Source organism: Astatotilapia calliptera, chromosome 3 (genome assembly GCF_964374335.1).
Source record: "Astatotilapia calliptera chromosome 3, fAstCal68.1, whole genome shotgun sequence".
NCBI lineage: Eukaryota > Metazoa > Chordata > Actinopteri > Cichliformes > Cichlidae > Astatotilapia > Astatotilapia calliptera.
Genome location: NC_137424.1, coordinates 83,523,287 through 83,549,398, shown reverse-complemented (window position 1 = coordinate 83,549,398; position 26,112 = coordinate 83,523,287). Strand labels below are relative to the sequence as shown.

Here is a 26,112-nt window from a genome sequence, read left to right as displayed (position 1 = left end):
CAGAAAAAACAAAAACAAAACAAAACAGGCGAACAGGAAAATGATGTTGTGTTGGCTGTGCTGTGTTGGCTGTGTTATCCCGAGAGGGGAGAAACAACGAGATCTCGTCTCCCCCCTTTTTTGTTTTTTCTCACCATATAATCGACTCATAACCCCTCAAGTTGACAGGACAACACAGGTACGTGTTAAAATTCTTAAGATCCTGCCTAGAAACCTAAAAAAGGAATTTCCTATCATTCAGTAGTCCTTTGTCTTAAACAATCAACAAAAACATGTCCCAAGTCGACCCTTTTAACCACTAAATTTGTCGTGTCCTCGCTTAATCATCAGACCAGTGTCTTTGTCTTTTGACGTTACGTTGTTGTCCTGCAACCCAAAGCGTTTATTTGTCAGTAATGTATAAACTATATCATTTAAAAACAGGTGTATGTTAAGTGTCGCTACTTTAACCTTGCATGTACGTGCACATGTATGTAAGCTGTTTCTTCATTGCATGTATGGGTGCGTCTGTATATGGGTTACTTTAACTTTTTCTCAAACGAGGCATTTCTCTAACACGCACATGTGTCTGTTCCTCACCCTTCTCATATCTTTCTCTGGTTGTGTGTGGTTTTATTTGTTTCAGTGATTTACCAGGAACATCTTTTCCTTTTCTCCATGTCTTCCGCCAGAGGTTAACACTGGTGAGATTCAGGGACACAGCACCCAGAGCAGTTCAGCGAGAAAAACCTGCCTCAAACTACATTCTCTCTTTTTTGTTTTACCGGGAGGGGTGAGGACAACTCTGGTGTCCAACCGTGAATTTTAGCCAAAGCTTGGCCTGTCTTCTGCTGCCGTACTCAGGTTTCCAGGTTAAGAAAAACACCTGTATGAAGACACTAAACATACATTTAGTATTTGTATAAACATAACTGCCTAAATCATTGAACTCTTGAGGAGGGTGTATTTCAGAATCAGAATCAAAATCAAAAACTTTATTGTCATTGTCATGAGACCGACGACATTAAGAATGGTCCCCGATCATTGCATCATCCCTAGTAATATCAAAATATAAACAAAACAATAAAATTCAATAAATAAAATAGATAGAATACTTAACATACTAAGTATTCCCACAGTCATGCTTCAGACCGTGCATAGAGTAACACAAGAGTGGCATGGTGGACATTTTTGTAGTATTCAGATGTGTTATTGCAGTTGGATAACAGCTGTGTTTGAGTCTATTAGTCCTTGCTCTGATTGCCCTGTACCGTCTGCCTTAGGGCAACAGTTCGAACAGGGAGTGGCCAGGATGTCTTTTATGATGTTTTGGGCCTTTTTAAAACAGTGGGCGTTGTTTGACTCTTTACTAACTTTAAACCCCACCATAACAATTTCTCACTGACAAACTTCTATGCATCCATTTAAACATGCGAAGCCAGCACAAAATCACACACATACCCCTACAGCAAAGCTTTAACATAACCACAATGCAACTCCTCCCTTAAACGGGAGAAATCACCCTGAATCAACCAACTCTATATAAAACGTCAAACAAAGATAAACCACAAACATTTCTACACTTCTGTGTCTTCCACGCAGCACAATAGGCAGAAAAACACCGATTACTCACAGTCTACAACAAAAGAAAAACCTGCTCTTTTCACAACTCTCACAGCTAAAGTCAAAACTCTTACCCAGTGCCTCTGAAATAATAAAAAAAATCACCAAATACTCGGTTACTCTTTTCACTCGCTCCCTCTCACTCCCTTCTTCCTCATACAGCATACACGCTCGCTCCCGCGGACCCGCTCGGCCCCGCGGGCTCACTCGGCCCCCACCTTTTTTCTCTCACAGAGACAGAGAGAGAGACCCTTTTCCTTTTTTTTATTTCTCCAGCACACATACACACACAGAATCTCAACTGAGAGAAAGAGGGAGAGAAGAGAAAAGAGTTGTAGAGAGGAAGTTTTTTAGCAGGAGTTTCAGATCTAACAGATTTATACAACTTATTTACACACACCGGTAATTTATAATCTATATACACACGGGCCCGCATAGACGTCATACCAGAAGAGGTTACACCTATCTTTTTTGACTAATTTAAAAGCACCTATAGCCCAGGCCTAGCCTTGCTGATCAATACACGCCTCGGGAACGCCCTCCCGATAGCGCTCGAATTCCTAAGAAAACACCATATGCCAGAACAACTTTATCTCACATCTCTATTTCTCTGCTGGTGTTGCTAAATTTTTGACTAATTTAAAAGCATCTTTCAGCCCAGAGCCCGGCTCTTGCTGATCAATTACCGTTTCAAGTACGCCGCCTTGAAAACGGCCTCATTACTAAGTTCTAGTACTTTAAAACTGCTTCCCCGCCCGACACCTGGAACTCCACCAGCTGCGTGAAAGGCAATGAAATCCTGGCTCACGCTTTTGGCTATACTTAAAGTTCACAAGCTCCTGACGTTTAAATAGGAGGCAGCCAGGTCTAACCTTCTTAATCAATCAATGCAGTAGAAGGCAATCACTCATAGATTACCTGGCCAATTAACCGGGAGTCCCAAGTCCCCAGCGGGAGGCCAAAACCGGGCTAGAACCTAACCACGCGTCCGGGGTCAGGGGTCAGCGCCACCTGCTGAACAAACTGCATTCTTAGAGAGCCTAGCTTCTCAGTCCTAAACGAATTTACTTGTTTAAAAGCCTCACGGTGAGCTCTGAGCCCCCCCGTTTAATTATCTGAAGCCCGAGACCGTCTCTGCTACCCTATTAAAACCAAATTAACCCTACACTACCGATTGACTGGCTGGCATCCCAGTCAACCCACAGATAAACCTCTTAAACCGTATTTATTTGTTTCCACACACCTTAAACCGTATTAACTCAAACACATAACTTCTTAACTCAAAATTCACCCCCAAAATAAACAGCAATAAATTTAGTCAGACTACTATGCCCTATTTTAAAACTAATTACTCAAGATCACCCCGGACAGAACAGAAGCCCCACTGAGTGAACCTTTAATTTAGCGCTCCATTTCCAATTCGGCACCTTTGGAGATCCGTCAACAGGCGGTGCTTACCTCTCATATTTCGGGGCCCATCACTCAGTGTAGCCCTGGCCGTCCGTCTGACACCACTAGACCGTCAGCCAGGCTCCTTAAAATATCCCTCCTCAAACCGGTGTTTCGGCACCAGATTGTCATGGTTCGAATTTGAGGAAGAGACAAACGACTGCATGGTCTCAGTAGATGTCAGAATAGTGATTTTATTATACATATGTACATATGGGGAAGATGAGCATCACAAGCCTTTTAGAGCCGATCTCCCCCGAGCAAGCATCTCACAAAGCTTTTATTACAATGATGACGTCAAGTCACATGATAAGTATCAGTCAGTTCTCAGAACTCAGGAAGTTCCCCTCACTCCACAAGTTCTCCTTATAAGGCCTCCAGATGTTTCCACTCAGCCCAGCACTCAGAGAAAACCAGTGTGTGTTGTGTGTATATCTATTCGTGTCTATTGTGAAAGTATATCTATCAGAAAACTGTCCTCAGACAACCCTCCTATTCTTACTAAGGGTGTGTGTACACATTCATGTGTTGTATAAGAGCGTGCATGTACTTTCAAGGCCTGTGTACGTGCAGAACTGAACATAGAACCAAGGCAGGGTCCAGCAGGCCCCACAGGCTTCTGAGTGATTACAGAACTGTGAAACAGCTTTAAGCAAATAACATGAATAGTACAGAACAACAATAGACTGATTAGAGTACTGATAATCTGTGTAGATTAATGTTAACCTAGATATGGTTCAAAGATTATTCTGTCAACTGGTTCAACAATGGTAAATGATTAATGATTGATACTTCTGATTATGACTGTGATCATAAGAATACAAAATGAAATATCTCCTGGTCACAAGAGGAAGAGGAGGGAGGGAAAGTGGTGAGAAGAAGAGGAGAGGTTGTGGTACGAGGAGGATCTGCAGGAGAGATGATGATGAGATGATGAGAGATGATGAAGATGATTCAGTCAGTTCATTATCAGGTCAGCAGGTTAGTTTGTCTTTAAACAGGAAATGATGTCAGTGCCCTGACCTCTGACCCTCAGTCTGCTCTGAGGAGAAGGTGGATGAATATCAGTATAACACCAGTAGAGACCTTCATCAGACCGCTGGACGTTAGAGAGAATCCACTTTCCTTCAGGTCCAGATCCAAGTGTAACATTATCTCTGACGAAGTGAGACTTTCGTCTTTCTCCCTCTTTGGGTGTACAGCACAAAGTGACATCACTTCCTGTCATGACAGGAAGTGCAGGAATCTCCAGGATCACATCTTTGCCTGTCCAGCAGAGACACAAACAGAGTGACACAGAGACAGACAGAAACAGAGACACAGCTGGAACATCTGTCTGTACCTGAGACACTGATGGAGACTTCATCACTCTGATGTCCAGATGAGCTTACACACAGGAAATTTCCACCAGTGGAGAGACTGAGATCGAGAGCACAGAAGGAACTGTTAATCCTACTAAACTCTGACCCAGCTGCTCCACAGTCCTCAGTGAGTCCTCCTCTGGTCCTCTTCACTGTCCATCCATCAGCTGTCTGTCCATCATCAACACAACTCAGATACACTGAAGATCCTCTGAAGACCTGCTGAAGGTTTGGACTGACAGACAGAGACACTGGAGGACACACACACACACACACACACACACACACACACACACACACACAGTAAGTGTATTTGTGTTCTTTTGGAGTCTCACTGATGGTTTTCACATCATCAACTCACCTGCAGAAACAGTCGGTGCAGACAGCAGCAGCACACACACACCTGCAACAGGAGGACAGAGGTCACTAAAGGTCAGAGGTCACAAGGTCAGTGGTCACTAAAGGTCAGAGGTCACTAAAGGTTAAAGGTCACTAAAAGTCAGAGGTCACTAAAGGTTAAAGGTCACTAAAAGTCAGAAACAGTTCCAAATGGAGGTTTGTTTATCTTGAGCCAAACACTCCATGTTGGGAAACGTCCCAGAACAGGTTGTGGACGACAGGAAGTCATCAAGAAAACTAACTTGCAAGTATCTGTTGAAAAGGTCTTTAAATAAACCACGCTCTGACAGCAACCCTGAAGCTGGGCACACATTTCCTCAGGAGACAATGTGAGTCTGCTGGGTCCATAATGAGGTCAAGTTCTGCCATGGTGGCTGTGTGGCTGGCAGAGGAAAGACCCAAATGTGAACTCAGAAACGGGAATGCTGAACTAATTATTGGCTTTAACAAACTAAAATAAGTGCAAAATAACAAAACTAGGAAGTCTGACCTTTGCATCAATGTCCCCGAGTCTCTCCGGCTGACTCACATTGGGCTGCAGAATTGTTTTTGTTTTCTCTCTCCCTCTCTCTTCTCCTCGCTGTCTCCTCCCTGCCTGGGCGGATGTCAATATTGGGCTCCCGCCTTTGATGCACCTGCTCTGACTAGTCCTGTCTCCTTGGCCAGTATTCAGGGTTTGTGGCTCAGAGTGTCTCATCGCTGGATCGTTGAACACCCTGAGTTCATGCAGCCTCGGCTAAACTTTGCTCGTTGTATATTTCTGGCTCATATTAACACTTGTCTTTGTATAAAGATTCCCGGACTTGTCTGAGAACCTCTCCCTGGACCCCTGAGTGTGGCAGTGTGAAGTGCAGTGAAAGCACGAGTGGCAGAAGAGGAGCATGTGTGAGCGGAGGAAGTGTGGATGTGCGATTTCAGGTGAGTTAAATAAATGTGTGGTTTTTTTTAACTCGGTGCTCGCTGGTGTTTCAGCAGCAGAGACGTGTTTGAGGAAGGTGGGCCAAAAATAGTTTTTTGTGCAGTTATAGAGTTTCCCCTCTACCAAGGGGAAACTCATTGTGTGTTCCCGCCACCAGCCAACACATCTGCAGTCAGTTAATCACCTGCTGCTCCTTGGTCTCTGGTGACTATTTCAGATGGCGGGTCGGCGTTTCTCATCCCTGGATTGTTGCGTGACTCTCTTCAGTGTTGCTCAGCTCTCTCATGGTAATTTCGTTCGCAGTATCTGTTCCTGGCTTGTGACTTTCCTCTCTTTTGTATAAAAATGTCCCTGGACCCATCCCTGCCTGGTTCCTCCAAAGTGCTGACATTAGTGACTGGAGAGGATTGTTGTTGCCCTTCCCCAACCTAGGAATCCCTGGACCCTTTGGCTGCTGTTTGATATCATGTTTGTGTTTGTGTATCACGAATATTGACATCAAACTGATCACTTGACCCATATTACGTTTCTTGCTCTTCGAGTGACTCAACAAATGGCGAAATGAAAATCCAAACAACAACAATGCTGTTTTTTAGAGAGTCTCAGCTACATGTGTGTTTATTTCATATTTTCAGTTGTTTCCCTTCATGGATAAACAAACTCTAAATCGGTTTCAGTTGTGTACTGATGAACACAACAATGGACATAAGGAGCTTCTTCCAAAGAATCAGAATCAGAATCAGAAAGGGTTTTATTGCCAAATGTTGAGCAGGTTTACAACATTAGGAAATTGCTGCGGTGCTTCAGTGCAAACATACTGTCATAAATAGCACTTAAATAGACATGAAAAAATAAAAGTAGGGATAAGAATTAAAAGTGCTACGTAGATAGATATATACATGAGTGCAGGTGGTGATCAGTGCCAAACATGGAATGATGCAGTGAACACAGCGTAGGGTCATGTGTTAAAAAAAACTCAGGTAGATGTTATTTTATATATTATGCTTTGGATGTTGTTCAGTATATTTCTATGCAAAACCAGAGGAACTTCAACACACAGCAGGATATTCACAGCTGAAACCAGATATTTACACTGGAGAAAACAAAAAAAACCAATTTTTACTGTTAAAAAGAGTAAACTTGTTTTGTTTTAGATAAATACATGTTGAAATATCTTTTGAATTAGTTAAATGTCAGAATAAAGAGACAGAGCTTCTATTTTTTTTATCACTTTCATCAAATGTAGGAGTACATGTACACTAAGTTTATTGTTAATTAAAAAGAAAACTCCAGACGATTCCATTCTGAGCTGAAGAAGCTTCTGATAGGTTAGTAGAGTCCATGTGAGTAAACTGGTGGCACAGCTGTGGATGCATATAAGGAAAAACACAGAGCCTGGCTGTCTCCCAATTCAGGGTCTGCAGCCTTAAGGCCGCATTTCAAGGCCGATTACGTCACAGCGGCGCGCCGAAGCCTGTCCCAATTCAAAGGCTGCTCGAAATGCAGCCCTGAAATGCGTCCTTCATTTCCCTGAATTTTAAGGATGTGGCGGTGTAGACTTCGTGGCCCAACATATCCCAGAATGCATAGCGCAGCAATGGGTGTGGATAAATTTGCAGAAAAAAATGGCGGCTGACGGCAGAAGCGGAGCGGCCGAAGAGTGCACTTTAAGTACTGAATATGATGTCACTTATTTATGTGCAAATGTTTAATAACGAAGAACATTAAACATTCCTGTTGGCCACATGTCGGCAAAGTCATGTGACGTTAGTGACGTTTGTACTAACTTGGTTTTAAAGCCTTTAAAATATACGCCGTTCAGTAGCTGAGCTTCATCTTACAGAGAATGATCAAAGCTCATGTAGAAACAAACAAATGAACTAAATATGTTCTCCTTCATTTCTGTCAAACAAAGCTATGACACGTTTCCAGCTGTTAGTATCATGGTTGCTAGGCAACCTGGGCAGCGCAACGAAGGCTTTTTTTTTTAAACTTTATTGACAAACAACAGTATCAGCACAACGGAGGCTAGACCGTCCCATTACACAAGCCTCGCACTTCCGGCCTTAGCGGTCTTTGAGTACGCGGCCCTTGAGGATCGTTAGGCTGCAGACCCTGGATTGGGATACAGCCCCTGTTTCTGTGACATGGGGAAATCAAGAGATATACCATAAGAACCATAAGTGTGGCTCAATTTGGTGCCATTTGTAATTAAGAAATACAGATAGTTTCTCTCTTTACTCTTAAAGTTAACAAATATGTTTTTATATTTATCAACCTAAAAAAATAAACATTTAGTCTGATTTGATGTTACAATTAAAAAAGTGTTTTTATCTGAAGAGTAAATATCTGGTTTCAACTGTTGTAACACTGTTGGTGTTTGGCTTGATTGTCAGCACAGAGGGAGAGAGAGAGATGAACAAGAGCAGATGAGACACATGTTAGTCACATGGTTGTTAAAACTCATCAGAACATGTATCTCGTACCTAGTGTTTCTTTTTAGATGCCATTTGTTACTTTTCAAACTCTACATTTATTAAGCTCTGCAGGCTTGTTTGCACAACAAGGCTGAATAATTATATAAACTCCTGAATCAAAATAATTCAATTCAATTCAATTCAATTTTATTTATATAGCGCCAAATCACAACAAAAGTCGCCTCAAGGCGCTTCATAGATACAGAGAAAAACCCAACAATCATATGACCCCCTATGAGCAAGCACTTTGGCGACAGTGGGAAGGAAAAACTCCCTTTTAACAGGAAGAAACCTCCGGCAGAACCAGGCTCAGGGAGGGGCGGCCATCTGCTGCGACCGGTTGGGGTGAGAGAAGGAAGACAGGATAAAGACATGCTGTGGAAGAGAGACAGAGGTTAATAACAGATATGATTCAATGCAGAGAGGTCTATTAATACATAGTGAGTGAGAAAGGTGACTGGAAAGGAAAAACTCAATGCATCATGGGAATCCCCCGGCAGCCTACATCTATTGCAGCATAACAAAGGGAGGATTCAGGGTCACCTGGTCCAGCCCTAACTATATGCTTTAGAAAAAAGGAAAGTTTTAAGCCTAATCTTAAAAGTAGAGATAGTGTCTGTCTCCCGAATCCAAACTGGAAGCTGGTTCCACAGAAGAGGGGCCTGAAAACTGAAGGCTCTGCCTCCCATTCTACTTTTAAATACTGGACTAATAGTGGACTTGAATTAAAAAACAAGTGTAGTGCAGGTCTATGATGATTTTTAGTGCTACTATCATCTAGTTCTGATTCTGGGTCTGTCTTGGTTAAGTCCTCAGTAGTCCTGATTTTGAACTGTTGTAGTCCTGTTTTAATTCTGGATCAGTTCTGGGTCTGGTTGAATTGGGGTTTAGTCCTCATGTCTTGATACAGGCCTGACCTTGTTCTGCCTCGCTGCTTAATTAAAAAACTAGTTTAAGGTGTCCTGCACATGTGATATATATTTTTCCTATATGAAGTCATTCTTTTTTGAACAAAACTCAAAACAGCCCAATAAATCTACCAGTCATTTCAAAAGCATCAGCTCTAACAGCCGTGCTTAGAGATTTCATTTCCTTTCACTGCTCAGCTCTCACACAGTGGCTCAGCTATGCTTCAGTCCCTCTATATTGTGGCCAATCACATGCGAGGATATAGAACAATATCATTATGTGAAAAACAGAGAGGGTGAGAGACGCGTCAGTCAAGTGGAGCGTGCGTCTGTCCTCTCAGTAAAGGAGTGAGACGGGGCGGTGAGGAGGGCTGCGCGGGTGCATCGCAAAAACACAAATATGCCTGACACCCGTGAACGAAGCAGCATCTGGCTGCACTCTAAAGACTTTTCTGTCTCGACTTGGTCTCGGTCTTGATTACAAGTCTAGTACAGATACCATTATCTAAATCTGAAGGAAGGGGAAACATTCGACAGGATTGTGTACTTGGTGTGGTGTTATGGAAACAGTTGAGCATGTATTTATTAACTGCAGGAGCAGGGCTCTAGACTAACTTTTTGCCATGGGCGTACCGGTACGCCTAACTTTTTAAAGTTAGGCGTACCGGCACAAATTTATAATAATTTATATAATATGTGTTTTTCTGGATACACTGTGCTTTTTCAGCATTCAAAGATTGATGACACCGTGTCAGAGCACTGGCTATGAATTTCAGAAGGATCAGGCCTTAACAGAAAAGTTAGCAATAGTTCTTTTCCTATTACAGCTACATCCACTTCTGTCGTGCCCAGGCTGCTCACTAGGGCTGGGTATCATCACTGATTTCTATAATCCATTTGATTCCGGTTTTCAAAGTCCCGATTCGATTCAACTTGGCCTCAGACAGTCAGAAATATTATAATTCTGATCATTTATCAGTACTGACTTCATCAGCATTGTGAACATCACAGCAGATGCCTTTGTGTGAAAGTAACTGAGAATAAAACAGAAAAACATGAAGGAGATTTTCCTGGTCTGGCTTTTTATAGCAGATAACCTTAAAAATATTCTACAATGTTCTGCATATAAAGTTTAAATTTCTTCAGTATTGAACAACAGAAAAAATAGGCTTTCTTGTCCGAGGTCATTTAAGTGAAGAAAAGAAAAAGACAGCAGCCACAGCGCTGTGAACAACGGTAGACTGGTGGGTAATAAGCGAATGAATAACACAGAAAACAGAGATTGGAGACGGAAACTGTTCTTGAAGTACAGAGAGAGAGAGAGAGAGCTAGCTGTGCATGAAGTGTGATTTTAATAGTCGTGGAAGCAAAACAGCAAAATTCAGCTCGGTGAATTTTGGTTGGAGAGACAAAACCTGCAGCTCAGAATCAGCACAAAAAGACGTAATCACAGCGCGGACCGGACGCATCAGGATCGCTGAGCTCCGACAGCGTGTCCGTCTGCGGGCCGTCGGGTGAGAAAGCCGAGAAAGACAAAGCTGATTCTGATGCGTCGGGTTTGTGTTTACGTCTTTGTGTGGAGTCCGTGTACCTGCTCTCATCTGCTGTTTGGTTGTTGTTGAAATGGTTTTGTGAGCTTTAATCTGAGAATCTGGCGTTTCTGGCAAAACACAGTTATATTTAAAAGTCAGGATTTAATGAATTGATATCGCTTTATTCAAGCGACTCACCTCCCACTTCCACCTGCACTTTCAACTGGACCACGGCCAATCAGAGAGGTCCCGCCCCTGACTATCTCTGATTGGTTTAGTCCACGATAGGGGCAAAATGTGTCTGTTGTTGACCACAGGGAAGGCTGCAGATTTTTTTTTTTTTTTTTTTTTTGCTACCCGAACAGTTGGTCGCACAGGTGCAACCAAATATTTTTTTTTAGTCGCACCACTGAAAAATTTGGTCGCATTTGCGACTAAATTGGTCGCACTCTAGAGCCCTGTGCAGGAGGCATGGTAACTACAGGAGAATGATGAGGGTAGAAATGGCAAACACTGGGGAATCCAGGTTTGAGAAGGTGGTTGAATGGATGGGAAAGGAGTGGTTCTTCGGTTTCTGAGCAATACAGGATTATTTAAGAGGATTTAGAGAGTTAGATGTGATGTTAGATAACTCCAGGGGGTGGCAGTAATGCAACTTCTGTGAATGCAAGCTGCTGTTAAAATGGAAGAGGAGGGAGAAGAGTCTTTGCCTCGTAACTCTTGCCAACCACTTCAAGGCTCCTACTCTGAACATCACCCAGTGCCTGGTTCCCCATTCCTCATCCTTGACAGCCCTAAGACTCCTTCATATAACGCCCCACTGCCCCTTTATGACTTTGAGCCCAAGCCCTAGCTCGTGTGGTGATTTTGCATTGTAGTGACTCATTGTAATGTGCATAGCATTTTCGTTAGTGCTGCTGATGGTAGCTCATAGTATTGTTCCACAGATCATAGTGATTTTCTCATAGTCTTGTTCGTAGCGTTTTCCTTCATGCTGCAGAGTAATTCACAGCTTTGTTTCATTGAGTGCAGGTAACGTCTAGTTATTTGTTTGCTTCATGCACGGTGATGTGCTACCTGCTAACTCGTCTCAGAGCCAGTTTTTGGGCTCTCGCCTTCAGTTCATGTTTTACTTGCCAAGAGTGTTTTTGTTTTCATTGCTTATGTCACTCTCGTCTTCCTACAATAAACTTCTCTTAATACTACACCCTCGTGTGTCCGGGTTTGTCTGCAGCTGAGTCTAGTCCTGTGCTTTGGGCAGTGCGACCATGACAAATGGACTCAAACCCAGGACCTTCTTACTGTGAGCCAAACCACATGAAATGAATGATAAAAAACCTTCTAGTGGAAGAAGATTAAATAAGGGGCATGCAAGAAATATCTGAAAAGGTCTTAGGACTTTTCTGAACTGTTTGCACTTGTTTGTTAAAAAATATTTATACAAACCTAAAATTGGTGAAAAATATCTTGAAATAAAACAACAAATGTCATGCGAATGATTAAGTTATTATGTGAAATTATGATGTCTTTGTAGTGTCACAGAAATGTAAGAGTTTACAAACTGAAGCAGAAGTCGTTGTAATGTAAACTTGACTTCCTTTAATGATGCAGTTTCATAAGGCAAAATTAATAAAAACTAATAAATGAATAAACTAATAAATTCTTGTAAAAGGTGGATGTAGCAACCCATTAAAAGTACAAAATCCTGTCAGACAGCTTGGACACAGTGTGCAGTCAGAGGGCGTTGGTAAGTCTCCAGAAATGTGTCCTCCTCTTTGTGTGTGTGTGTTGGAGTGAATGAATATTTGACTTACCGAGGAGTGGAGAGACAGATGGGGTCTTCATCTTGTCTGGACGTCGACTAAACGTCTGGACGACAGCCTGAGACCATCTCCTTCATCACTTCCTCTGTAGCACACTTAGTGATTCGCTGGCTGAAAAAGTCGCCATGCTACTGTGATGAATTCACGGTGAGGGCGGAGCACCTTTAATGGGCTGCAGCCTGCAGTTTCTGTGAACAAAGACAGAACATCATCCGCCCCCAACACCTGCTGCAGATGCTGCAACCATGTGCTCAGCTCAACATGTCGAGATTCCCAATTTCTGTACCTCTCAGGTGAATTTAAGAACCTTTCCACAGCTGCTGCTGTGTTATAGCATTAAATAAATAAAATGTAATTGAACTCAAGCTCACGTTAAAGATCAAATGAAACTTTATGTACCTGAAACATGAATCCTGCAGCAGTGAAAACTAGGGATGGGTATCGTTTAGGTTTTATCCGATACCGGTGCCAAACCGGTACTTTTGAAACGGTGCCGGTGCTTAAACGGTGCTCAAACCGGTGCTTAAAGAATGGAGAACACAAAATTGGTCCAAAAACCTCTCATGTTCAGCTGTTTTTTTTGTAAAAAGATAACAATGTTAGCCTTTTCTGCAGCTATAGGGCATATATGGTATCACTCTTGGCTGGAAGCAGTGCTTAAACAATGGAAAACACACAAACTTTGTCCAAAAACCTCTCATGTTTAACTGTTTTCCACTTTTTCTTTGGTCATTTTAGCCTTTTTGGCCAGGGTGAAGGGAGTATCTGCCATCAAACAAGAAGACAGCAGCATGTAGCTATGATGGTGTTTGCTAGTTCACCTTACATGCATTAATGTAATAACGTGGTTAGCCTACTCAACGTAAATTACACTCGAACAACATTAAGCTACTGACCGAGAGAAGAACGGCTGCTGCTGCATCATCATCCTCATCATTTCTGCTACACTGGCAGGGCTAGGGGCCAGGACTCTCCTCTTCGGGTTTTTGGGGGATGTTGCTAACTCCGGGTCGATAACAGGCACCACACCCGCAGTAGATGTGCTCGGTGTGAGGTCTCGCAGCAAGCTATCAAATACGGTGCATTTCTCGGCTTTAAAAAAAACAAAAAAAACAAACGCTATGCGTCGCCAGGTGTTTCATCGGATTTGAGGTGTTAGCTCCTTTGACAGTATCACAGTATCAGCTTAAAGCACTTGTTGCTGCTGAGTTTGCATCTCTTGCTGTGAAGTACAGCCAGACTTTGACCGCTTCGCCTTGGACATTTTTAATCTGTAGCTCTGCTCTAACAGAACGTACGTACCTGGCCCCGCCTACTATCCTCGGAAACGTAAAATGATTGGCTAGAAGTGTATCACAGCTCAGGAAAAATAAGCACCGAAATAAAGCACCGAAATGTGCGCTGCTTTTCGGTCTGGTTACTACCGTTTATGTCAGAACACACGGTACCCATCCCTAGTGAAAATTCAGAAGCTCTGCCTAATATATGATGATCAAACACAGACACATTGGGCAACAGATCATCAGGTTTGTCCCAGTACATATTTCTCTAGTTCTTAGTGATCCCTGTAAAAATTGGGATTTTTACAGTTTTTAATTAAATTCAGAAAGAAAGGAGCAGCTTTTGACTCATTTGATGACAAAACTTCAACACATCTGTGCTTGAAGCAACATGTAAGCAAACCATGTGTTTTGGACTGAACCTATTACTCATACAGAGGTCCGTTGGCTGAGTTGAGGAAAAAACTTTCAATAGGGTTTTTGACCTCAGCAAGGAAACCTGTCAGTTCATGGGCATCTATGATGCGGTGAAGCTGTCACAAATGCACCAGTGCAACTTGCCTCACTCTCCCTGTTGCCAAGTAATGTTGAACGAAGTCGGCTGACTTTCCTGATAAGCTGAGCGCACTGTGCACTGAGTTCGCGGCACTTTGGTGACTTTGAAGCACATAAAGTGAATTTCGAGCTGCTTCGCAACCCATTTACATGGAAACTGCACCTGTGCAGATTCAGATGCAGCTGCAGTGTAATGATGCACTCAGGGAAAGACACTGAATGGCCCGCGCAGTTTATTAGCTGCACTCCTGCAGCAGCGCCCAGCTCGTCTGCATGCGGCTCCAACCTTGTGTTTGCTTTCATTTATTTTTCTGGGTTTTGGCAGCATGTTCATATTTCTAACTTGTGTAATTTTGACAGGATATATTTTTATGAAGAGCAAAATATTTAAAGTTAAAGTTTATTTTTTAAGTTTATTTAATCTGGAATAATATTCCTGTCTGTTTTTATTCATATTTATGTTTGAAGAACATTGTTTTAGTGTGTTCAATAAATGTTTATCTTGTTTGGCTCGAGACCTAAAGCGGGCCTTGAGTTTTGGCCCCCTTTTGACACCCCTGATGTGCATGGTCCCCCATTTGTTCAGGAAGCCAGAGTATGCAAGCCATCAGCTGTGGCCAACTTTCCAAAAGAGGTGTACCTTCTTTTAGTAGTTCAGAGTTTTATATGTGAATGTGCATTTATCTAACCCGTTAAAAGTGGTGGAAAGAAGCAGCTTGTTTTGCAGGCACTGAGCTAAGATGTGGCCATGAGCAATTATCAGGCGTTAGCCATCGTGTCTACAGCTGCCCACATTATTAGTGTGTATAAAAGTCCTATGTTTTTATTTAAATTCATGACCTGATGGTATTGTTTTTGTAAACTGTTCTTAAACCATGGTAAACAGTAAGTAGATTGAACTCAATTTTTATCAGCTTGTTATTAGATCTCATGTTAGGTAAGTTACCAGTACTTTTTATTCAAAGAGCTGATCAACTCAGCAAGCTGGAAGTTTTGACTATATGGTTTGAAAATGCCTTCCTCCTCTTCTCACAGATCAGTCTGCGTGTTCATGTTCATTTTTTTCTGGAATATGTTGAGCAAACCTGGAGAAGCTTCAGCTCCAGAGATCATTGTTTGTGATTCCCTGACTCTCTTATTCAAACAGATTTTGTGCCTTCTTAGCACCAGGTTTATGAACTCTGCTAGCTAGCTAGTGTTAGACTGCCGTTGCTGCTGCCTCTGGGCTCATGTTACTTAAAAAGTAACCCACAGCTTTAATGTCAGGGTTCCCGGGTCGATGACCCTTTGTTTTCAGTTTTGGACTTTTGTCACTGTTTAGTTTTCATATTTCCTGATTTCCTGTGTCAATCCCCTGCCTATTTGCATTATGTTCTAGTCCCTGCGTATCATTAGTCAGATTTAGTTCAACTGTGTGACTCACCAGTCTCCTATCGTCTTTTTCCGTCAGTGCATTTAAGTCCTCAGTTTCCTCCAGTTCTTTGTCTTGTCATTGATGTAATGTTGTTACCGTGTTCTTAGTTCAGCCAGACTTCCCGTCAGTCAGTTATTCATCTCTCAATCTGTTCATTCTGTTCCCTCCAATAAACACTCCTGCACTGTGAGTCCTGCGTTTGGGTCCACTTTCTTCCTCACCTCCAACCTCTGACATTTAAAAACCTTATATAAAATCTCTCTGTGAAATTTTCTGTTGATTGTTTGAAATAGAAAAGTGAACCGCTACTAGATAACAACCGAGAGAAAACTTTTTCTGAAGGTGCAGCCATTGGGGGCGGGGCTTGTTTTCAGTCCACTTTTATAACAGATGAACTGTATATTCTTAACCTCTGTATCTATTTTAATTCTTTGTGGTTTCTTTTGAACATCTGTGGCATCTATTAATGTTAAATTTAATCTTTCTTTACCGACATAAGCAAGCTGTTTTTACATTTAATGAACATATCTGTTTTATAACAATAATAATGGATTGCATTCACTCTCACATTCACACACTGGTGGAGGCAGCTACAGTTGCAGCCACAGCTGCCCTGGGGCAGACTGACAGAAGCGAGGCTGCCATATCACGCCATCGGCCCCTCTGGCCAACACCAGTAGGCGGTAAGTGTCTTGCCCAAGGACACAACGACCGAGACAGACAGAGCAGGGGATCGAACCGGCGACCTGAAACACATATCTCTTTAAGCCTATACTGACAGTGCCTTTACCACACATTCAGACACAGTAATAGATGGTGTTTGTAGTACTATATGTGCTAGTCTAATTTGAGTGGATGAGGCCTACATTGACCTTCTGTGTTGTTATAATGGTTATAATGTTTACAAGGGTTATAATGGTTGAACAGCCATTAAGGATTAAATCAGCTTCCAAATAATTTTATGTTTTTTCTCCCTCTGTGTGGTTCTTACTGTCTTTGAGGCTCTGAATCAGCACTCCACACATCACATCAAACTCTTACAAGTCTAGAAGAGCAGCTGTTGGACAGAAAGACATCAGCTGAGTGGGAAGGATTTTGGTTAGTTTACTTCCCACAATATGTTAGTAGCTGTCACATTTATGTTAATCAGGCTGAACTTTAATCATACTTTACATCAAACTGCTTTACTTGCTGCTTCCTTTATGCTTTAGTTTCCTGTCTTCTATTATTAGACCTGAGACGTGACTGCTCTGTGCTGTTGCTGATGACTCCAGTTAATCCTACAAGACATGCTGTGTAAGTAAATACAACGACAGTTTGGTCTGCATTCATTCAAAGATCATATCCTAAAGACTTAGTTTAGAGGGTCCACACTGTCTGCACTGTATATAGTGAAGTCTGCAACTTTTTGAAGGGTGAAATTTGTTTTGTGCCCAAATTATTCTGCAGATCATCAGAATGAAAGTTATTGGCCATGTTTGCAGAGCCCTTTTTAAAAATATGCTTTCATGACATTATTGTGTAGCGGCTGGCTATCCAGACTGACAAGTGGGACAGTGAATGTCACCTCTCCAGTGGGGAGGGAGTCTGAGATTGATGAGTCCTCCATCACAGGTGGTTGGTCAGTGAAGATGGTCACCTGCAGGTTGAAGGTCATTGCATCTCCAACCCACATCCACTGCCACTGTACTGAAGGGAAGGTAAAGACTTTCTTCTGCACTTACATGTGGATCACCTGGATCCATGACAGTCATTCAGGCAGTGATGCCTGGACTGGAAACCAGCATCCTTAAATTATTACAGCATAACAGCTTCAGTGTATGAATGTAAAACAAATGTGTTGTTTGATGTAGAGACTGCACTTGTGACAGAACAGTAAATACATTTTATTTTGATTACATAAGTAATGTAAGTACAAAACAAACTTGTGGTAGGCCTAAACTTATTTTCAGAATAATTAAATCTGAGACTTAGTTTCATTGTAAGATTATAACAGTGACGGCAGTATAATCGTTTGTTGTTCAGCAGAACAGTGTCCAGGATGTTGGCTGTTATATTGTTTTACATTTCAAAATAAAAGTTGGGCTGATTTAAACACCATTACAAGAAGTGTTGTTAATTATTCTATTTGAATCATATTTGAATACAGTGTTATATTAATATAAGTTACTGCAGGTTGTTTTTTTTAATTTAGTAGAACTTGAAATGTTTGTCAGTGTGTAAACAATCAGTATTGCACAGTCAGAAAGTCATTCTTAGAACTGTATACTTGCAATGAGTAAGTTGCCCTAACTTACTCATCTTAATTAAGCTTTACTCAGTTTTTTGAGACAATGAGTTTGCATAGATTTTTTGAGTTCTGGGAACTAATTCGATTTTACAGTGTAAGTAAAAACTGTAGATTCTATTCATCCTGAATCATAATCTCACTCGACATGTTCTGCCAGTGTTCTTTGTTTTCAATTTTTAATTTGAATTTTAATTATGTTATTTAGAAAGAGGGACTATACATATTGATGAATATTTTAACAAATGTAAAGCCAAATGTAAATGCCAGATTATTTCCATCTGCAGACCCTCTGGCAGGTTGGTGCGCAAGTTAGTAAAAACACACAGAGACTCACATCATATCAGAACAAACAATGACAACAAGAGTGGACAACAGAGGACAATGTAAAACACAATCACATCACATCAGTTATATTGCACAAACCCCAATATTGCACATGCCCTGACTGTCCTGATATTGCACTGACCCATTACACTAATAATTGTTTCCCTTTTTGTAATGCACTCTGTGTCACGTCCAGCATATAATCATGACTACTTAAACATGATCACATGTTTGTGTGTCCCTCAGTCACCCTTTTAAGTGATTTCTAAAGATAGGAAAAATTGTGTTTTCCCTCACTGACAGTGGAAATCTATTCCACAAGGTCACTCGTTGATATGACAGAGCATTCTGTGAAAATGCTGTACGCCTAAATGCCAATTCCCCTCTTTCAGTGGCTCGAGTCAATCGAGATGCTAGTCTGCTAGACTTTTGTGTAATAAGATCACTCATTGGTAGAGGTGCCAGACCATGTATAACCTTGTTGATTAGACACAGATTTAAATAATTTTGAATTAGTAAAATTTAAAAACTTGTATTTATCTCTAATTTGACAGTGATAGTATGACATCGGTTTCCTGTCTAATATTTTCAATGCTAATTTGTAGCATAATTCGATTGGCCCAATAGCAGCTAGACATGTATAGGACCAATTTGTAATACGGTATCCAGTATGAGCCAGTATCATAGAGTGCAGAAATGTAATCGCTGATGTGTCTGTTAATGATATGCGGATGTCTAAAGTGCTGTATATTAACATGCTAGTGTGGACGTCGTCTAAAATGTTTGGTGACAGAACTAGCAACCCACTTTTGCACCATCTTTGAAAAGACAGTGAGTATGGTTTAAAGTGGGGCACATTAGTGTTAAGGAGCAGCGCTGTACTCGAGATGTGGAGCATTAGCAGTTAGCATCCGACCGTATTACCTGCCACGGGAGTTCTCGCAAGTCATCGTGACAACTGCCTACGATCCACCAGGGGCAGATGCGGCAGCAGCATGCGAGACAATTCACACAGTAGTGTCCAAGCTGCAGACATCACACCTCCAAGCCTTCCTTTTCATCTCTGGGGATTTTAATCATGCTTCCTTGTGCTCAACCCTCCCTACTGTCACTCAGTATGTGGAAAACAAAACACTGGACTTACACTAACTACCTGCATAAAAGACTATATCAACTTCTGTGTGGATAACACTGTACAGTCCAGAAGGAGCTTAGGGAGAGATAAGGAAGGGAAACGACAGGAGGAAACTGGAGGAGCAGCTCCAGCAGAGCAACACCAGAGGTGTGTGGAGAGGGCTGAAAACCATCACTGAATGAAGCACAGCGAGCAGAGGGGGTCCAGAGTCTGGAGAACAGGTTTGGGCTGATAGACTGAACCAGTTCTTTAACAGGTTTGACTCAGAAGCCCTTCCCTCCCCCAGTCACCAGAGCTCTTCACACCTCTCTGCTCGAAGGAGCGGGAGTGCACCATCAGTTATCTACATGGATTATCGACTACCTCACCAGGAGACCCCAGTATGTGAGGCTTCTTGACTGCGTTCTCTGTAGCACGGGGACCCCACAAGGAACAGTACTCGCTCCTTTCCTCTTTACCCTGTAGACTGCAGACTTCAGTTATAACATGGACACTCGCCAGCTCCAGAAGTTCTCAGACGACACCGCCATTGTGGGTCGAGTGTTGGAGGGAAACAAACTGGGATACATGGGGGTCATCAAAGACTTTGTAAGCTGGTGCGAAGCTTGCATCAATGCCAGCAAGACGAAGGAGCTGGTGATTAACTTCAAAAGGAAGCCACCCTCTATTACACCAGTGAACATCCAGGGTTTGGACACTGAAGCGGTGGAGGAGTACAAATACCTGGGTCTTCACCTCAATAACAAACTGGACTGGTCCACAAACACAAATGCACTCTACAAAAAGGGTCTAAGTCGTCTCCACCTGCTACGGCGGCTGAGATCCTTCAGGGTGAACAGGACGCTCCAGGACATATTACGACACTGTAGTGGCTTCTGTTATTTTCCATGCTGTGGTCTGCTGGAGTGGTGGAACGGCAGAGAGGGACCAGGGGAAACACAACAAACTGGTCAGGAGGGCCAGCTCGGTCCTGGACTGTCCGCTGAAGTCCATCGAGCAGGTTGGGGAGGAGAGGATGTTGTCTAAGCTAACATCCATCATGGACAACACCATTTTATACATAGTTCTGTACGTTTTATACATATACATGTTTCTGTACATTGTTACCTGTATATACCAACTTCAGTTGCTTATGTATGTAGGACCACTTTGTGTCTTCCTTTTCCACGTTTTTTTTTTTTTACCATTCTGTCCGGATTGTTAGAAAACACCAGGGCTGTTAGATTAAGATTAATTAAGCTTTTGCTTTACTCTACTTACAATGAAAATGTAAAAAGAAATCTTGTTCATGACCTGGGCTCTATGTAAACACTATTAGAAGTAAAAATAACTCCAATTTTGAAAACACACATGAAGCTCTAACATGTGTTGTGAACATGAGTTTGTGTGAAGCTCCTGCTGTGCACTGAGTGAGATTTTCTGACTGTGGCCTGGGAGAGAGTCCTGTAACTACTTGTCTGCAAAATACAGTGTATAATGACCGATGTTGGGCAAGTGACTTATGTTTTAATATTTAATTATAGTTACTAGTTACTTCTTCAACTCAAGTCAAGTCAGAAAATCCCAGGATCAAGTTGCAGAGGGAGTGTTCAGGCCAGCAGGTGCTGAGGAATGATTGTGTTGAACTGAAGTCAGACACAGACCTGGTCGTTGTGAGGGGGTGGACTTCCTCACCAGCACATCATTCTGAGCATCACAATATGCATAGAAGTGAGAGCTGAAATGTCTGATCAGGAGTGGGAATTGCAAACTAAGAGTGTGAACAGACTTATCCTATACAACCACTCTGTTGTGGCTATTGATTAACTCTGTTGCTGTCACAGATCGTGACAAAATCAAACTGTAAATACCATCCATCAAAGCACACATAAATAAAGATACCTCGCTCACAAAACCAAAAAATAATAAGACCATTTGCAAAATAAAAAGTGTTCAAAAGAAAAAATGTGCTATTGCATGCACGCTTTAGCAGACTCTTAACTTCTCCGCTTTGATTCTTGACAGAAACCAGAAGTAGAGCAGCTAAACATGACCCCCCCACCCCATAACTGCAAAAACAAATAACATTCATTAGAATAAGTCATCTAAAAGTGTATGTAAACAAAACAAAACCACATGAAATAATAATCATGACAGTTTAAATGTGTCTCAACAAACCCTAACCCTTTCTTCCTGGTTTCTTTTCTGAGTATGTTACTGTTACTTTGTGGTTTTATCTACAAACAGGGCTCTAGACTAACTTTTTGACATGGGCGCACCGGTACGCCTAACTTTAAAAATTTAGGCGCACTGGCACAAAAGTTAGGCGCACTCAAATTTTTCAACCGCATCGCTTAACACCGCAGTTTTACATGTGCACTTTTTTTGGGGGAAAGTTGCAGTCCATACAGACAATATTCATTTCTAAATTATTAACTAACAAACTTGTGCTTAAAGTGCTTTGTCAATATTGTAGAAAATGTTTAACTGTTACAGGAAAAATGATTCTATGTTTCTTTACCTTCTTTTAAATGTACAAAGATGCCTTTTGTCTGCCCTTTGTCTATGGTTAGATTAGTTTAGAATTATCCTTTTAGACTTTCCTAGCGAAGACATATTGTTTTGGGACATATTGTTTTAGATTGTTTTATCTCTCCCAGCTCTCTGCTGACGAGACTAGCACCACATATGGAGTTGTTTATTTTATCTGTTTATTATTTTCTTATCCTGTTCTCACTGTCTCTGTGATTTGTGCCTATAAAAATACCAAGCCGCTGTCCATGGTTGTGAGTTGTTCTTAACAGCTTACCCGTGTACACGTTAAAGCATAAAAAGTAACTTTGTCTCATTGTGTCTTTATTTCTCCTGGGTCTTTTGCAGAGTTTTCCCCCAACATTTCTTGGTCCTTCGGAGCCGGAGCGCCTCCATCGTGTCCCATCTCCGTGACCAGTCCACGTTGTTCGCCTGTCGACAGCTCACACACCAGGTGTGTGATAAAAGTCCAAGAGCGTTAAATTCGGGTCTTGGCCAACGTCTTAGAAAGCGACCCACGGTGGTGGGACCCGATCGAGGTGGACCAGACCCGGCGACACTGACCAGGTAGATACAGACACACTGACACAATCTTGCGTAAAAGCGCATTTTGAATTCAGGGAATTTAAAATAGCGGAAGTAGCTCGTCGACTGGTAGCTCTGGGAGCTCGTCGACTGGTAGCTTTGGAGCTCTGGGTAGCTCCCCCAGCTGGGTCTAGACTGGGTCTAGGGAGTAAGTAGCTCTGGGAGCTCCCCTTATCATAAGGGTTCCGGTCGCGCGCGTCGAAGCTGTGAATGTGAATGTGTGTGTGTATTGTTTTAATTAACGGAGCAAGCTGAATTTTCACGGTCCAATAAGAGACTGAGCTGCTCCTACTGTGTTTTTCTTTTACTGCTGTTCGCTGAAGTGCTGGTGAGTTGAGAGAACGGTCGAGTTCCGTCTCGTAAAGTTCACACCGCTTTCGGAACTAGTCCGAAAGTAGAAGGGCGTGTGAGCAACCACTCTCGTCTCTAATACCAGCGAAGGTGATAGCAGCTGTATCGTGTATATATTACTTAAACAAAAATAAGTAAATACATAAATAAGATGGGTAATCAAGCAAGTGAAATTAAAACTCACTCCTGCTGATGAGCAGTGGTGAGAAAAGAAAAGTCCAGACGCCGGACAAAAACAGTGTCTGTAAACTGAGAGATTTAAGAAAACAAAATATAAACAGTCAGAAGAACAGAATCCAACTGCCAGTTTAGTAAAACCAGAAGACGAGACACTGTGCAGTGCCCACAATCCTTTTAGTAAACCATCACTCACTCCTGCAGCCGCATCTGCAGCACCACCCATATCAGGAAGAACATAATAATCCCTTATTAAGTGAAAACTAGAGATCACAGTAGTTTGAAGTAGTTTAAAAGGGTTGAAAACAGACCCCACTGAGTAGATATAAATATAAAAGTACGAAATAAAGATAAAAAAAAGGGAAAATTACAGTAGAAATTATCTTTAGAGTATTTGAAATTAATAATAGCAAGGATAACAACCTGTAAAGTGATATTAACAATGAAACACAGTTGGCATGATGACCATGCCCAGCATGTATAAAATGAATATAAAGCAAATAATTCACACGAAAATATTTTAATAAAATAAATAAGGTATATTAAGACTGTGTCACTGTTCAGCCAAGGACAGTGTGTGAAAAGGTAACTGTCTCCACCTTGGGAAAAGGATGATTCTGCAGGTCATCTGAAGCCCTTGATGGATACAAAATAAAATATAAATAATACATTATAATAGAACTGCCTGGTCCGCCATGCAACAGAGAGAACAAATGTGACCGCAGATTGGATGAATTCTAAATTATCTGTTTGCTGAATAAGATGATCCTAACTAACAAATTGGCTCAGGAGTAGTATAGTGGTACACACTGATAAAATATTATAATATGCTATTGCTGTTATATAAGACAAAGAGGATAATATTAACAATGACATAATATTAATATGAAGAGGCACCTTAATCGGTTATGATGTGAGGTGGATAATTGTTAAGCAGTAGTCTGCATCAAGCTTAAGGTTTGCTAAAACTCAGTGTAATGACATGTGAGATGAAGACAATACGGAGAATAACTAAACTAATGAAGTGCATAGAGGCACTTGACCAGCTTGAAACTTATCATCCTAGAATGACACATTGCTGAGATAGAGCACACCTATAATAACAACCAATAAGCAAAACCCTGTAGACAACAGCTACAACTACAAGATTGAGAAGCTGAATTAAATATGTAGACACTGCTAAGCTGATGAACATGTTACACATTTTCTTTTCTTTTTATTTATTTGTTTCTTTTAGAGCAGAAGCTGCTGTAACACACCCAAAGAAAGACTCTAGGTCTGACCAACCGTCCCAGTCATGGGCAAAAAGATGACAGTCAATAAAATTCTAAAAGATAATTTATTGACGAAAAATATATCAAGAGATAAAAGATAAAACAGTCCAGTGTCCCACTTATGAATTGTATAAAAACACACAGTCCCAAGGCCAGAGCCAGCTATGCCACACAGCCAAGTTGCACTCCACATGTTGCCTTTAACAGGGTTAGAAGTTGTCCTTGGAGACCCACCACCCTGCAAGCATATAGCCAGTGGTCACTCAAGCCTCTGCAACCCTGCTGCCTTTAGGCTGTGGCATATAATAGGCCCTGGACTGCACAGAGAGACAAAACGACACACTTAATATAAAATTCATAGCGCAAAACCCATCCATCCCAAACATATCTAATTTCATCACATTACATACCTGCACAGAGAGACAAAACGACACAGCAGTGTTTGTAGTGTGGGCTATAAGTAGACCAGTGTATCAGTGCAATCAAGTACACCTGCCTCTAATTAGTCCAACCCCATTCCAGCCATTGGCTCACCAAAAATGTGACACACACACAACACCACTCCCAACCCAGTGCAACTTCACACAATAATATGGAGCTGAATTAACACAGGCACATTAGTCTACCATGTTACAAGCTGCATGCTATTAAAAGCCAACATATGCAGACTTCTGCCTTGTTCGGGTGGCAGCATTTTTCTTTTTTCTTTTGTGTCCTGACACGTTTATGTTTTTGTTTTTGTTTGATTATTTTGTTGGTTTTGGAAATGAATTTAAACGAACTTGTGACAATACTTGAGAGTCACAGTGACACATAGTGATTAGGCATATGATTGAAAAAAAAAAAAATATATATATATATATATATATATATATGTATAAATGGGAAACAACCCTAACTTCAAAGTTTGAAATGTGTGAGATGCATGAATTGTTTGAAAAACTAGAAATTATCTAAAAATGCCTTAAGTGAAAATGTAGTGTTGCATCTATTCTCCCAAACCAAGAGAAAAAAGAAAAAAAAAAAAAGGAGAAGAAGCATTCTGTAACTTAAAAATAAGGCTGACGTGTTGACAATAGACTAAGAGACTCATTTGCAGAACAGAGAGGCAAGCAACGTCACAGACACCAAGGCTGCAGACAGCCACGCAGAAACAGCAGATAAAATAGAGACAACGCCTGCTAGAACTGTGGAGAGGAAGGTCACTTCACACGAAGTTCCTGAAGGCTCTGGACGTTGTAGGGCTGTCCTGGTTGACACGCCTCTGCAATGTTGCGTGGAGATCAGGGGCAGTACCTGTGGACTGGCAGACCGGGGTGGTGGTCCCCATCTTTAAGAAGGGGGACCGGAGGGTGTGTTCCAACTACAGGGGGATCACACTCCTCAGCCTCCCTGGGAAAGTCTATGCCAGGGTGCTGGAAAGGAGAGTTTGTCCGCTAGTCGAACCTCGGATACAGGAGGAACAATGCGGTTTTCGTCCTGGTCGCGGAACACTGGACCAGCTCTTTATCCTCTCGAGGATACTTGAGGGTGCATGGGAGTTTGCCCAACCAGTCTACATGTGTTTTGTGGACTTGGAGAAGGCATTCGACCGTGTCCCTCGGGGTGTCCTGTGGGAGGTGTTGCGGGAGTATGGGGTGTATGGCCCATTGCTACGGGCCATTCGATCCCTATACAACCGTTGCAAGAGCTTGGTTCGCATTGCCGGCAATAAGTCGGACTCGTTCCTGGTGGGTGATGGGCTCC

General features: G+C 41.9%; 2 long non-coding RNA genes across 2 annotated transcripts; both read right to left on the bottom strand.

The window, feature by feature from the left end:
• Nucleotides 1-3,992: 3,992 nt before the first annotated feature.
• On the bottom strand, nt 3,993-4,907 carry LOC113018311 (uncharacterized). Its single transcript, XR_013906777.1, has 3 exons — nt 4,774-4,907; nt 4,394-4,663; nt 3,993-4,317 (listed from the first exon to the last, which is right to left on the bottom strand). It is a non-coding gene; the product is annotated as an uncharacterized LOC113018311 (long non-coding RNA).
• Nucleotides 4,908-24,412: 19,505 nt separating this feature from the next.
• Nucleotides 24,413-25,200, bottom strand: LOC145426039 (uncharacterized). The gene is made up of 2 exons (XR_013906809.1): nt 24,777-25,200; nt 24,413-24,683 (listed from the first exon to the last, which is right to left on the bottom strand). It is a non-coding gene; the product is annotated as an uncharacterized LOC145426039 (long non-coding RNA).
• Nucleotides 25,201-26,112: the final 912 nt, after the last annotated feature.